Raw genomic sequence first — 15,163 nt, forward strand, 5'->3', positions numbered from 1 at the left:
TCTTCTGGCTACAGATGTCTCTAAATAGCACTGCAGTTATTTGCGGTTTTGTCTATAATTATTTTCTCAACAAGAGTTTTTTAATCCCTGTGTAGGCTTTAAGGGAAAAACAACACTAGGGGAAAAATCTAATTTCTTCTTCCCTGTCCGAAAATTCCTGTAATGTGTCTTTAGAAACAAGTAAAAATGGAACTGCTTACCCAGAAATGTAGCCACACAGAGATAGGACCCGGGCAGCGAGGACTGGAGCATGGCCTCATTCTGTAACTCAGCCTTTAGGTGACATTTGTCAAGGGGTTTTGTTGTTGTTTTTGTTGTTATCAAGGTTTAGTCTTATTTTCTTCTGAGTATATATGGGGAATTTGGTTCTATATGACTCCCAGTACTTTCCCAAATTCTGAATTTCCAGATTCTAGAATAATTTATGCTGCACAAATATGTATTTGCCAAAGAGGCTTCATAATCAGAGGAAGGATAGCAGGCTACCAAGAAGAGACTTGATACCCTATGAGCATATACAGGGGGAGGAAGTCCCCCTCAGTCACAGTCATAGGGGAGGGGAGTAAGGGGAAAATGGGAGGGAGGGAAGAATGGGAGGGTACAAGGGATGGGATAATCATTGAGATGTAACAAGAATAAATTAATAATAAATAAATAAATATGCAGCCAGAGATTGGTGATCTGTCTGAAGGCAAAGGTCTGTGGCCGGATGTGCCAGAGTTCACCTCTTCCTTCACAAACACTTCTGTGTCAGTGTGTGTGTGTGTGTGTGTGTGTGTGTGTGTGTGTTGGTCCCTACTGAGGACACTTGGAGGATTCAAGCTTGCTCCTACCTCATCATAGCTCTGAGATTCAAAGATCACTATATCTCTTCAATAAGAACAGAGGCAACACCCACCTTCATAACACGTAAAAACGGGGCCTTAAACAAATGTGAGTACTTGTGAGAATCTCCAATATAGAGCAATACCCAACTGATGGCTTTCCTTGAGTCCTTATCAGAAAATTGATCCCAAGTTAAACATTGGCATATATTTCCTCCTTATACTAAGTTGTTTTTTGAAATTCGTTAAGAGCTACATTGCAGGCCATCAGATTTAAACCCATGTAGTTGTTCAACGTAATTGACAAATGGAGTGCTTGGAACAAGAATAGATTCCCAGATAGCTCCATGGATGTTTATCGTCCACCTGTAGTATTAAGTACCACATCAAGAAATAACCTTTTATTTACAAAATGTCTATTGATACTACTGAGTGTTATAGAACCAAGAGCATACTTAGTTTGCTCTAAGACAAACAATCTACATTCAGTGGAGATCACAGCTGTTTTGTGCAGTCATGGTTTCAAAGGCAAGTGCTTTGTTTTAGAGGTTGAATGGGCTATTTTCCTCCGTGTCTGATTACATGCTGTGCATCTCAAAGCATATTGACAATTTCATTATACTGAGTGCAGTAATCCATATCAACAGCTCATCCCTGTGTTGAATTATAAAATGTGATGACTTAAAAGGCCAGGTATGAGCAAAGGCATCTGCCTTCAGTCCTTCTGAGATTGGATTGGGTCCGAAATTAAGCAAGATGTGACTGGCTTCTAAAGTTTGAACACTTCCTAAAATTGTTTTGCCACCAAAACTAGGCCATCTAAAAGATTAAAACTCTCCTCCCCTCTTTCATATGTATATGCAAAACTTGAATATATATATATATATATATATATATATATATATATATATATATAATTACACGCTAATTTAAAACTCTAATTGAACACTCATGTTTGCAGATGTACTGTCTTTGTTTAGGGACAATATTCTTATTAGTCACACAAGCTGTCTATTCACTTAAGGGCCGGTCTTCTTCAAGTCATATACCTTTCTTACAAAGCAAATGAGAAAATGAATTTTGGGGCTGTTTCGTTGTTTGGTTGTTGGTTTTTTTTTTCATAAGAGCACATTAATTACATACTTTAAAAAGCAATGACCAAATACTCAAGCTGAAATAGGCTGATATTATCTTGAGTAGAATAAGTGCAAAGACAGCTTAGATAAGGCCTGTCTACCTATTCTTAAGGCAGAAGCCTTCCAGGTTTCAATAAAAAGATTATTTACAAGAGACAAACATTAAAAGGCAAAGGCATTCATCATAAACTAATGGATATGCTCATTGAATGAAGGAGGAAATAATCGACTGACCATATCAATTTGAGGTGGAAGTTGGGGAGGCCTATGTTTGACCTTAACTAGTCACCCCAATTTCTAAGTTTTGTTATCTATGAAACAAAGGTCATAACAGGAACCTCACACACACGCCATGCTAGAGAGAAGATTACTTGGAAGAATTGAATAAGATAATGCGCATAAGTGATTTGAACAGGTCCTGGTGATCAATATAAGCATCAGTATGATGGGAGGATGAAATATGTGGCAGTGGCATTTCACTTCCCCCATTTCATCGCTCGCTCCATAGTCAAAGGCAGAAAGGGAAGGAGATTGGTGTTGTCACTGAGAGGCTGCACCATGTGAACAATCATCACTAGTCACCACCTCCTCACCTGAGTTAGGCCCATTTTGAAGAAAAGAAAACAGAAACTCACGGAGGATGTGGCCTATTGTAAGTCATGTGACCGGGACACAAGATAGGGCAAACCTAAAACGTAAGACTCCTCCTATGTCTATCACATTTATACACACACACACACACACACACACACACACACACACACACACACATACACACACATACCTTTTATTGAGGTAATTGAAGGATTTGTTTGGGGTGGAGTAATCATAGCTTTGCAAAACCTGAACATATTGGCCACGACATTTAATCTTCTAAACAGCCTTACGAGTTATTACCGTCATCTCTAGTTCACAAATGACTAAATTAAAATTCAGAGCATAAAAAAAAAAACAGTGAAATGCTAATAAGTAGAAGATTCAGGATTAAAATGGAGGTCTGTGTCTCACAACAAAGTTGAATAGCAAAAAAAAAAAAAAAAATTACATCTATAGAAACTATTTCTTCTCCTGGTAGCCCAGTGAGAATGGAGAGATAGTCCAATAACAGGGCACTATTTAAGTCCTTAGGTTCAATCACCAAATATCATACCTAGACTCACCCATGGAGAGATTAACTTACACGTGTGCTTTTACTTTTTACTCTCCTAAGTTATGTGAGAGTTTTACTTTCTCCTGGGAAAATGATTTGTTGCAGGGAGAAACTTTTCTCGCTGAACAAGTGATGGGAACTGGCACTCTTTGAACAGGGCAGAAAGGATGAATAACAGACACGGGTGTCCCGCTGGTTTGTTTCTTAGGTAATAAGACACCTAACAAAGAGGAAAGGGCCTATTTGATTTCAGCAAAATGTGGAGCCATGCTGCTCAATTGCCAGCTTCCTTCTTGTAGCAGCATCCTTTCCTCCACAGTGAGGTCACAGTGCTGGTGATCTGCAAAGCGAGCTTTAATAGACCAGGTTTTCAAATAGAGGCTTTCAAATAAAGCTTGTCCTTGGCCCTGCGTTTCCAAGCTGATCGCAGATCTTTGTCTCAAACTATTGAGTAGAGCAATGAGCTTGCACAGGGAGCTCTGCAAAAGGCAGTGGAACCGCAGAGCCCAGAAGAAACTTTTAGTTTGATATCTTGATAGAGAGCTTAGTATGTCCTAAGGAATGTGTTACATGGAGGACTCTCAGGGAGCCCTGATCTGGAATGCATTGCCTGAAGATTATACAATCTCAGACATGGATGCCCATCAGTTTTTGAACTGGCATCTTGGTTACCTCATAGGTTTTTTAGGCTGACGCTATCTTTCAGAGGCTCCTATAGCCCACAAATTCTCTCTAATACAGATTTTGGAGATGAGAAGTTAAGACGAAACTATGCATACTGGCCAAAAACCCATATACTGTTATCTTTTTTTTTTTAATCACAATAAGCTAGCAATTAGAAGGACAAAGTTGAAAGAAACTCAGATATGTAAATACCCCCAGCATTCTCTGGCTGCTAAAAATCCTGGTCTGAATATAGCCACACTCTTTTGAGATGTAAAGGCTTTTAATACTGAAATTTTTCATTTTTTGGTTTTAAGTGTGGTGCTTAAATGTCTTAATTAGAAAGTATTATCATGGTTCCAAATTTAAAACTTGTCAGAAAACAAGCAATGCTAATAATAAGCATGTCAAAAAGGATGTCTTATCCTTGAATCAGTTGCTTAAATGAAAGAAATACAAATCTGCAAAGTGTCATTTTTCTAGCCCAAATTCTAACTGCAGTCTCAGGCAGCTATGGCTATTACTTCCCCCCGAGCACCATAAAACCACTTAAATGCATACATTGCACACACAGATCCAGTGCAAAGCACAACGCTCTCCAGTGCATCTATAAGAAAGCAATGATAGAGAAGAGCACACATGCGCATGAGCACGTATCTTCTCCTAGGCACTGCTATTTACTTTCAATGGCAAAAATCTTACTTTGGCAGCTTCTAGTTAAGGTTACCTACTTAGTAATTGACTCCTCCAATTCTCACGCTCAGCAATAGGGAGTACACAGCCTACAGTGAGAGGTAACTTTTCAATTAAGAAGTTACACATAGCCAGGCATGATGGTACACGCCTGTAATCACAGCACTCGGGAAGCCAGAGGCAGGAGGATCTCTGTGAGTTCAAGGCCAGCCTGCTTTACAAAGTAAGTCCAGGACAGCCAAGGCTACACAGAGAAATCCTGTCTTGAAAAAACAAAACAAACAAACAAAAAGACGTTATACACGATGAGCCCTTCCTTACAAGCTTTCCATGAATCTTCTTTGTTGGCAGCACTACATCCCATCTCTATTTTGTGACATTTATAGACCTTGAAGAAAGTAATATTATCTTTGTCCTCCTCCAATACACATTGTCTCATAAGCCCATGAACAGTTGTGTTCGTTCAAACCCAGACATACCTCCAGCCTACTCTATTGCTACCCTGGGATATCCGAGGTGATTTGGTTGCTGGCTGTGCAAGCCAAAGCTTACAATGTGTGGAGGGATGTATTCCATACGCATCTCATTAATTTCTGAGATTCACCTATGAAGCCAGTAAAAGCATAGACTCCTGAGTCTGGCTGCTCTCCCAAAGGCTCTGCAAGACCTTCTGGTGCAGCTTGAGAGCAATCCTGCTTAGGGACTGACACAGAATTTCTTTTCCTCACTTACAGATATAAAGATTGAGACCCAAAGGAGGAAAGTAGGTTTACCAATGATCGCATCAAAAGTTGCTGCAAACCAGAGTTGAGACCCTGTTCTCCCACTTCCCAGCCTGATTATTCCCTTTATGGGGGTTTTCTACCTCTAGCGCAGAAAGAATTTGAGCAACACTCCCTGTGAGGCTTCTTATTGCTCAAGACCGTTTCCACTGTGGAGTCTGAAGTCCATATGCACCTGGCTTAAAGGTCAGAATAGGTGAGGGATGGAGGGGTTTCTCAGAGCTAGGAGCATGGACTGATCTTGCAGAGGACTCCAGGTCATCTCCAACACCTATGCCAGGCAGCTTACCACACTCTAATTACAGATTCAGGAGATCCAATACCCGTTTCTAGCCTCTGTGAGCACCTGTACTCACTTGCATTTACCATCCCAAAAACAGACATACATTATAGAGGTAAATAAAAAGGAAAATAATTTTAAATGTTAAAATTGGGTTGGCGAGATGGCTCAGTGAATAAAGGCAGTTGCCACCAAGCTTGAAAACCTGAGTTCATTTCCCAGGACCCATGTCGACGGGAGGACAGAACCAACTCCTTCAGCAATTTGCCCTCTGATCTCCTCTGTGTGGTACAAGCACACACAGAGACACAGCAACACACACATACACACATACAGAGAGAGAGAGAGAGAGACAGAGACGACAGAGACAGAGAGATAGACAGAGAGACAGAGAGACAGAAATACAGAAAGACAGAGAGAGACAGAGAAACAGTGATACAGAGAGATGCAGACACAGAAACACACACACACATCAATAAGTAAATTAAATAAGTAAATTAAAAATTATTTAAATAAAAAGATCAAGCTTTTGCAGAAAAGCCTTACACACGTCCATTGAAGAACCTCACTCCACAGAGGCATCTGTTTTGGGCTCCTCTGATGCCTGAGCCTCGAGCAGGCAATAGCCTCCGGGCCCTTCCTTCAGTCTATGTAGTGAAATAGCTTCATGCCCCCAGTGAATAGTTTTCTTAGTCTGCTGCTGTTATCAAAGGAGAAGCTAGCTCAGGAAGCAAGATAAAAAAAACATTATAAGATGAGGTTCAAGGACAGCTTGAGCTATATAGCCAGAGTTTGTCTCAAAACAAACAATAAAACTAAAACATGGGCCAAGGTTAAAAAAAAAAATCTCACTTCTCAAACCACTCCGCCATCCTACCTGTAACTAACTAGGTGCCTGCATTTCTGTTCCACTATCAGCACCAAGGGAAAATGGAAACATCAGATCATTGGTGCATTATTGGATTTAGCATCCTCTGGGGAAGTTTGTGCATGTGTAAATGTGTCACAAGCTGACATTTATGCTCTGAGCCAGCTGAGATGCATTTACCCTGAACTTACATTGAAATGTACACTGGCGCGAATTTGATCCACTTGATATGAGTCTTTCTATAGCTAACTTTTTTTTCTTTTTTTCTTTTAAGAAACAACAATAAAATATCTGACATCTTTGATCGGTTCAGTAATTCATTGTGTATGAAACTGGCTTTACATTTCCAAATAGAAACTTCTCAAATACCCCTCTGCTTGACTTAGCTAATTTTATGTAGCTTCATTTACTCACATGCAATAGTTTAAGGCACAGGGGAATTGGATTCATGGTCTGTTTCACAATAAGAAAATGTGCTTAGTAGGAGAAAAGTCGTTAAGCCATTTCCAGTACTGGATTATTAAATTATTGCTTTTCTAACAAATAGGTCAACTTATTCAAGTAAGACTTAATTATTCATTCATGCATTCAACAATATATATTGAGTACTTGCTTGGGCTAGACTGCTACACTGGGGCATAACAATGAATGGATTTATTTGCCTTGCTTGTGGGTACTCAGGAACGTTAAAGGAGGATATGAGCATCACTTACCCAGTCACAGCAAACAGATGCCCCCTTGTCCTCGGAGTGTACACAAGTGACGTCAGTGGCAGCTCCTAAGAGGAACCAACAACTCCACTGCGGCTGAAGGTGTGAGACAAGGAAGGAGCGAATGAACACGTCTGACCGCAAGAATAAGCAGGCAAATTCTAAACACTCAAAGCAGCTCCAGAGTCCCCAAAGAGTTTTAACCCAGTTTTGAGCAGTCATCCAGGCCCCTGACCACGTAGTCTAGTAGCCAAAATCATGAGAAGCAGAAAACCTGGAGGATTTGCTATGTTCTCCAGGGTTCTATGTCTCTACTCTTGCAAACCAAGGTTAGTAAAGTCTATTGCCTAGGTCAGAGGAGGTGAGGTGAGATGAAGTGTGCAGAGCTTCATAAGCTTAAGAGTACTATACATAGTGAAAAAATTTGGAAATGATTATGGTGGCAAATACTTCCACTAGATGAACCATATCACAATAAAAACCAAATTATAGTATCATTAAGATAACGTTTCCACTCTGTTACGGGCATTTTTCAGGAAACCCTGCCAACCAGGAAAACCTTAAAGTCAACAGACCCCAGGAAAATGTATACTTTGACAGCATGCCTGTTGGAACAGCCAGAGGCCAGCTCTCTTGTCTTCCTATGTGCTGCATGGCCAGGTGTGCTCTGTTTCAAGGTCTTTAAGGAAATGTATCTCACTTAATACTCTGACTCCTTTATCATGGGGCTGTGTGACACAGCTCTGCTCCAAGAGTCTGCCATCTGAAGATCTGAGGTCAGAATTTACCTTCTACTGCCTAAATAGCCACGGATACAAAATGAAAGCATACAGTCTCCACCCTCCAGGTCTTGAATTGCCTGGAAATTTCTATTGTTTTTAGCCCCTATTGTTTTAATTTCCAACCTGGTGTCTCCTCTGGGTCACTGAAGGACCCCAGGGAAATTACACTGCATCAAAATGTCTTAACAAAGTTATACTGTAGTTATAAAATTAAAATAAAGGACATTCTTGGCTAATCAATTTAATTAGAAATTGAGCATATCAGGAAGGGTATTGGAGAGAGGGAAAGAAAGTGAGTTAAAATAGCAGTGAGTTAAAGGTTTTCAGGGGAGGAGTGGTCACACAGCTCTGGAAATTAGGAAAATATGCCTAGTTCTGTGAACTCTATTTAAGCAGAGTGGATGGACTGAATTGTGAAAGATGAAAATTAAAGTGACTCCATCAGTTTTGAGTTTTTGTGTTTCTACCATAGTTTAGTTTCTTTGGGGTGGCATTATTGCTGACAGGAAGTGTCTTATTCTTGTTGTTGTCCTTGTTGATTTAATTTAGTTTATGTCTTATATGCATGCACATTGTGTATATGTGGGGGGGGGGTTATAAAATAAAGCACAGTCCTTTTCCCTGTCCATTTTACCGTGTTCTGTGTCTCTAGGATGGTCCTATAATTGATTAAACGGCCAAGGTAGGTAGTGCTTCTTGAGCTTTGATTCTAAATGTCCATCTCAGGAGAGAAGTCTGTGCTGCAGCGAACTGAGTCAGTCAGAGAGGATGGCTCCAGGGGAGTCACAACTGACCTAGGCTGTAACTACAGCATGCAGACTGTTTGTTTTGAGTGGACGTCAGAAGCTTGGGTTTATCCTTCCTTTAAAAACTTAACTTATGAATACTTCCACCCCAACATGACCTTCAAGGAACCATGTCAAGGTGACTTCAACCACATAGGTTTCAGTCCTGGGTGGAAGAACACCCAGATTGCTACCAGCTTGCTTTCTTTCCATCCTGCACAGCGTAATCCATTTGTACACAAGTGTGTCTGTAGGAGCCTCACCTTCAAGCTTCACCACTTTCGTTAGAGTTCTTTCCTGACCGCATCACATCATGACACTGCTTAAGCATCTATGATATGGTGGACCGAGATCGCGGATGACCATGATTGCCTAGAGTCTGTAGTAATTCTGGAGCCTTTCCAGATATGGAAGCAAGAAACTCAATGAAGCCAAAGCTTTGCTATACAAGGGAAAATTTTGGGCTATTCCAAAAATAGCAAAGACTTCCCCCTCTGTGAGCACAGAAGCTGTGAGCAGTATTTCCAGACACGGTGTTTACCGTGAGGACCCATGTTGCCTTTCCTTTAGCCCCCTCAGTTCATTTCTTGCCTTGCTTCTCCAAGGGGAAAACTCTGCAACCTTTAAGTTGCTGAGGCTGAAAAACTAAAAAAAAAAATCTTTATTTCTGCATTTTCACTAGCTCACATTTTTAATTAATTGATGGCGTTTGTGGCTTTTCCTCTAGTTACCACATCCCGTATTGCCTTAGTCTGGGATACATTGATCTCCTTCTCAGCACTGCTCCCTAGTTTTTTTTTCCTTTGCCAATCTATCATCAACACTTTCTCCACATTCATTTGGCAAAATAGAGTTTTGAGCATAATGCTGCAGTAAAAATTATTTGACAAGTCTGAATGCCCATACTCATAGGCTGAGGACAAAAATCCTTTAATGCTTTCATTAGCCTGACCCCAAAGCAACTTTGTATTATATATCCCCTTTCAGACACCAGAAAGAACAACCTAAAAGGATATTTCCATTTTCTATCCCACGTTTTTAATTCACACTTCTAGGTTTTTTTTTTCTATAGTGGCATCACTGCAAGCCCATCACTGTTCCCCGCCACTAGCATGGAAAATGCATTGTCATCGTCAGACTATAACATAAAGAACAACATTTCTGTGAATCCCCTGCCCCCCCATAGTCTCACTTCTATTAATTGCACCCTCCTTTGATCCCCACAGCATTTTCTCTATATATCTATTTTATCATTTTTAATTATGCTTCTTGCTTATAAACACATCCTCAATTATAATAGAAGCTACATAATGGCTCAGGATGTTTTGCTGTCTGTGTCTTTCTTAAGGATTGAGAACACCATGAACAATTAGCACTGAAGAGGAAAGAAGCCGCGGAAATCCAACAAGAGGCAAATAATACAACAAATACGTAACTTAAAATATTTTCCAAAAGATGTTGATATTCCCAATTAAAAAAAAACTTTTAAGAAAATTAGGAATAAAAGAACATTTCACCTCTTAAGGCTCTATCTTAATTTGGGATATATTAGTACTCTTGGTTTTAAAATGTTGACAGTTAAAATGATAGTGCTCATTTGGTCTGTTTGATCACCCTGCTTGTAACCACATGGAAATAAAGTTTAAGAAATAAAGTCCCAACCCACAAAGGGAATCTTCTGGAATTTAATAAATTTCTAGAAGAATGTAAGTGTGATTATGGGTAAATGTCATCTCTGCCATTTACGAAGCAAGGTAAACGGATGTAAAAATGAAAATATAGTTGGCTTTTCTCAACCCATCGGCTTTCTGGCCCTGGTTTCAACTAACCTTGAATCAAAAAGTTTCAAAACACAGATCTACATTTCTGGCCGTCATTTCCTAAACACAATATAACTATTATTAACATATCACTTACATTATGCTAGTTATTATATGTAATCCAGAGACTGTTATATAGACAGGAGGGTGAGTGGGTTATATGCAAATGCCACACCATTGTCTCTGTATCTGTGTCTTGGTGGCAATAGCCTGCAGATACTGTTGGCTACTTTTCTCCTTGTTGTGACAGAATATCTGGGGAGGACAGATTAAGAAAGAAAGGGTTTACTTACAGTTTGATGTTTCACGGTACAGTCCATCATGATGGGAAGATCACGGCAGCAGGTTCTTGAGGTAGCTCTTCACCTTGTGTCTGTAATTAGAAAGCAGAGAGAGAAAGCTGAGCTCACTTTGCCCTTCAGGAATCCCAGCCTGTGGTGTGGCATAGATCCTCCCCCTTCTTAATTAAGTCTTTCTAGAAACATCAGTGGTGAGTCTGAATCCTCAAACTGACAATGAAGATTACCCACCAGGTATACCTAGGGACAGTAATCTTGGATTAAAAAGATGCAATGAGGAACTTCCATTCCACTCTCTCAACTGTCAGGGAGAGCTGAGTCTGCATGGTACAAGGTGGGGAAAGAAGGCTTGGCATACACCAAGTGCTGAGGTAGCTGCCACACTCACATCTCATGTCATTCAGAGAGAAGAAATCAAATAAATCTTGAAGCCAATATCTATCAGTGTATCAGAACAACCCAGTTTCTGACATTCGAGGATTTGAAAGCATCATGAGAACTTCCTCCTCCAACCACATCTCCATGTGACATGTGCACCCTGCAGACTAAATGTCCTAATGTCCTACCTGTGTGAGGAGTTCTCAAACAGCTGTTTATTGTTGCAATCCTTACAAACAATTAAAACTCACTTAAACTTTTTAAAAAAGAAAAGAAATAAAAAAGAAAACATGAACGAGGTCAGGATAAACAAATGAAAATTTATCTCTTTATTCTAAGAAAAAAAAAAAACGATCTGTCTTTCTTCATCAGTATTTAAATTTGCTTTTGGGGAGTCAACCAAGTGGAACGGTAAAAAATTTAAAATTTAAATCCCCAAACAATGTAACAATTCCTTTTGCTACACATTTCTAGCTAACATATTACCTTTTCTTTCTTCTCCTCCTTCCTCCTCCTCCTTTTTAATCTTTTTGAGACATGGTCTTACCTCTGTAGCCCAGAATGTCCTAGAACTCACAGTGTTGCTCAGAATTGCCTCAAACTCATAGAAATACTCCTGTCTTGGCTTCCTAAGTATTCAGTTTGCAGACATGATGCACTGTACCCAGATCTTTATTCTTTTTGGTAACAACATTTCTAATGAGTATGAGGTAATACACTGTGCGTTTGACTGCCAATCCTCTAGTGGTTTATAATATTGAGCTTATTTTTATTCCTGTGGGGTTCCTGTTTATCTTCCTTTGAAAACTGACAATTCCATTCCTTTGCACATTTTTTCACGTTATCATTTGCCCATTTTTAAAAAACAGGGATTCTTGTCTGTTCCTTATGCATTTTGGGTATTAACTTCTTATCCAGTGTTGAGTGGACAAACATTCTTACCCAGTCTGTGTGTTGTGTCTTTACTCTGTTTCTTTTGTTATCACAAAACTTTAAATTGATGCACATCATGTATCAATACGTTTATTAGTAGACTGTAAGAGAAGTAAAAATTATCAATAAACTATGACCTATAAGTATAAAATTAAATATTTACCAAACATTTTAAAGCTTGTCTACTTTATATATTTAGTTACACATAAAATGTACATAAAGTAAAAACTATTCATTAAGTAATTCCCATGTATCAAGAACAAGGTAAATGGATTCCTTGTATATGTGTAGAATATTCACTATGTCAATGTTAATTTTATCACAATACCAATTTGAATATAAATTAACCTTTGCCCTAAGTGGTTTTAGTCTTATTCAAATATGCTCAATAAAATCTTCCATTTGTCAGTCACTGAAATTTTACATCTTTTTTTTTTCATTACAATGACTTTACAATTAGTTTTTAAAAATCTAGTAATGTGGTCATAATCAACATTAATTTTTAAGTCATAGTTAATATTTTTACCTATTGATTTTTAGGTATGATGTTAGAGTCATTTTGCTCGCAGAACCATCACTTCATGAAATTACTGGGAACAAAATTATTCTCATTCTATTCCTATGCATGATAGATTTGTAAAATACTTATTTCTATATTCAAACACATGTTAGAACCTTTTTCCATTTATTGAAATATCTTGGTAAGTATACTACTCAGAGTTCCTATATAAAAAAAAAAAAATAGGACCAAGAGAGTATGTGAGTGGGTGGGGAGGGGAAGAAGGAATTTTGAGGAGGAGGAGAAGGAGGAAGGAGAAAGAAATACAGTGAGACAGAAAGAGAGCAGAGGAGGGTAAAAGGGGTGAAAGAGGAACAGGAGAAAGGGAGGAGGAAAGAAGAAGCGGGAGGGAAGACAGGAGATGGGGGAAGGGGAGAAGGAAAAGAAGAGAGAGGGGGAGAAGAGAGAGGGAGGAGAAGAGAGACGTAGAGAGATGGCAGAGATGGAAAGGGCTATAAATGGAGAGGGGGAGGGAAAAGGCGAAGGAAGAGGGAGAGAGAGAGGGGAGACAGAGATTTGCCATAAGTAATTGCCGTCAGGTGACTCAGGAAGCTTGAGAAGACATCGCTATTGATTGTGATTACTTTCCCAGATATAAAGCTATGACTATGAAGCTACTGTAATGGAAATCATGTTGTTTGATGCAAATTTTGAATAATGGCCAAGTGGAGACTAGGCATTCCACAGGGAGGAGGGATCCATTCATCACGTTCACGTCAACACGTCTTGGGCTTTTCTAGTTTAAAAAAAATAAATAAATAAACAACACAGACGCCATGAAACCAATCCCAGCACCCACAAGATGTCAAGTTATGAAGGAGGCATGATGGGAGTTATGACTCCAGAAAGCACGCCGACACAGGGGAGCAGGTTGTTCTTGGATGTGTTTGTGTTTTGTTTGGGGTGGTAGGGATTTAGTTTGACCAACTGGAGCACAGTGTCTTGGCATTTATTTTCTTAAAAATCCAACTTCTGGTAAGCCTAGATGGTTTAAGAAATATAGGGTGAGACACTGAAGGTAACTGTAACACTTCAAGAGAAAAGAATCAATGTGGTCCATGGTTCACAAAATGAAACAAAACCACAAACACGCACAGAAGAAATTGCTGCACCCTTGCTGTGGTGGTTAGAATAAGAAACGCCCCGCTTAGGCTGAGGGAAATGGCCTCTGGTTGTGGCACTTTGGGGAGAGGTTATAACAAGATTCGTCCTCGCTGGAGGAAGTGTGCCACTTGCGAGTGGCTTTAAGAGTTTAAGGCCTCACTAATATTTCACTTTCTGATCCATACTTATTACTAAAGATGTGATGGCTCTCTTTCTTGCTTCCTGTCACTGTGTTTGACACTTGCTGCCATGCCTCTGTCCTGACATGACGGACCCTCATCTCTTTGGAACTGTAAGCCAAATTAAACTCCAGAAGTTGCCTTTGCTCTGTGTATTTTATCACAGAAACAGAAAGGGAGCTAAGGCACTGGCCAAAGTTTGATGACTTTGTTCACGTGTATGAGGAATAGAGAACAAAAGATGAAAGGGCTGAGGATTCACCAGGTGTGTTCTCTGAGAGACGATTCTGCATCAGTTAGGTACAGCCTTGGGGCAGGGAAGAGGGTGAGCAGAAAAGGCCGTGGCTCTCCAAGTCTTGTGCAGAAGGCTGTCCCGGGTCTGGCTCTGCATCTGCTCAGCTGGCCTGAAGAGGAGAACTAGAGGTCATAGACATGCTCTGGACACTCCCTTCAAGGCTCCTGAGGCCACTGCTGCCAGTGACACCAGTTTGCTAGCGTCTAGAGAAAATCGAGTCAAATGAACTCTGATGACAGATGAGACCAGTGGGGCTGGTAAGCAGTAGCCTCCAGTGGGCACAGGAAGTGAAGGTTGGCAGTGTCTAGGTGTAAGCCTCTGCTGGGTAGGTTGTTTCCTGTAGGTGGCATCACAGGGTGGGAATGCGTGGTAGTTTGAATGAAAATAGCCTTCACAGGTTCATAGAGAATGGCATTATTATGAAGTGTGGCCTCATTGGAGTGGGCATTGCATTGTTGGAGGGAGTGTGTCAATGGGAGTGGGTTCTGAGGTCTCAGGTGCTCAAGCCAGGCCCAATGTCTCACTCTCTTCCTGCTGCCTGCTTATCCAGATGTAGAACTCTCAGCTCCCTCTCCAGCACCACATCTGCCTGCCTACCGCCATTCTTGCCACCATGGTGATAACTGTAAGCCAGTCTCAATTAAATGTCTCCTTATATGAGTTTCCATGGTCATGATGTCTCTTATTATCCACGGGATCAGTAGGCTTGGGTTGTTCCCAAAAGCCCCCTGTTATTTATCACAGAGCTGAGAGAGCAAGATGGAGGCCTGGATGACACTTTGAAAAACTCAAGACCACTGAGTCTCTCCATTAAGTGATGAACTAGACTTATTCTTCTACTAGACTAGAGGGAAGTTTGGGATCCTGAGGGCCTTTGACTTTTACTGAAGTTTGAGAAGTACTGAGCCATAGTGAGTACTGAG

General features: G+C 40.2%; 1 long non-coding RNA gene across 2 annotated transcripts in view; it reads right to left on the minus strand.

The window, feature by feature from the left end:
- LOC311595415 overlaps positions 1–15,163 on the minus strand; it is a 65,196-nt gene that overhangs the window by 18,042 nt on the left and 31,991 nt on the right. Inside the window, exons 1-3 of one of the 2 annotated variants that reach the window (XR_014778435.1) lie at positions 12,113–12,206; positions 10,787–10,866; positions 7,110–7,202 (exon numbers count right to left, since the gene is read on the minus strand). This is a non-coding gene — a long non-coding RNA (uncharacterized lncRNA). Of the gene's footprint in view, positions 1–7,109; positions 7,203–10,786; positions 10,867–12,112; positions 12,207–15,163 lie in introns of those variants that run through there. The other variant, XR_014778434.1, reaches the window with a different exon arrangement.

Source organism: Acomys minous (assembly GCF_964271855.1).
Source record: "Acomys minous genome assembly, chromosome: 4".
NCBI classification, from domain to species: domain Eukaryota; kingdom Metazoa; phylum Chordata; class Mammalia; order Rodentia; family Muridae; genus Acomys; species Acomys minous.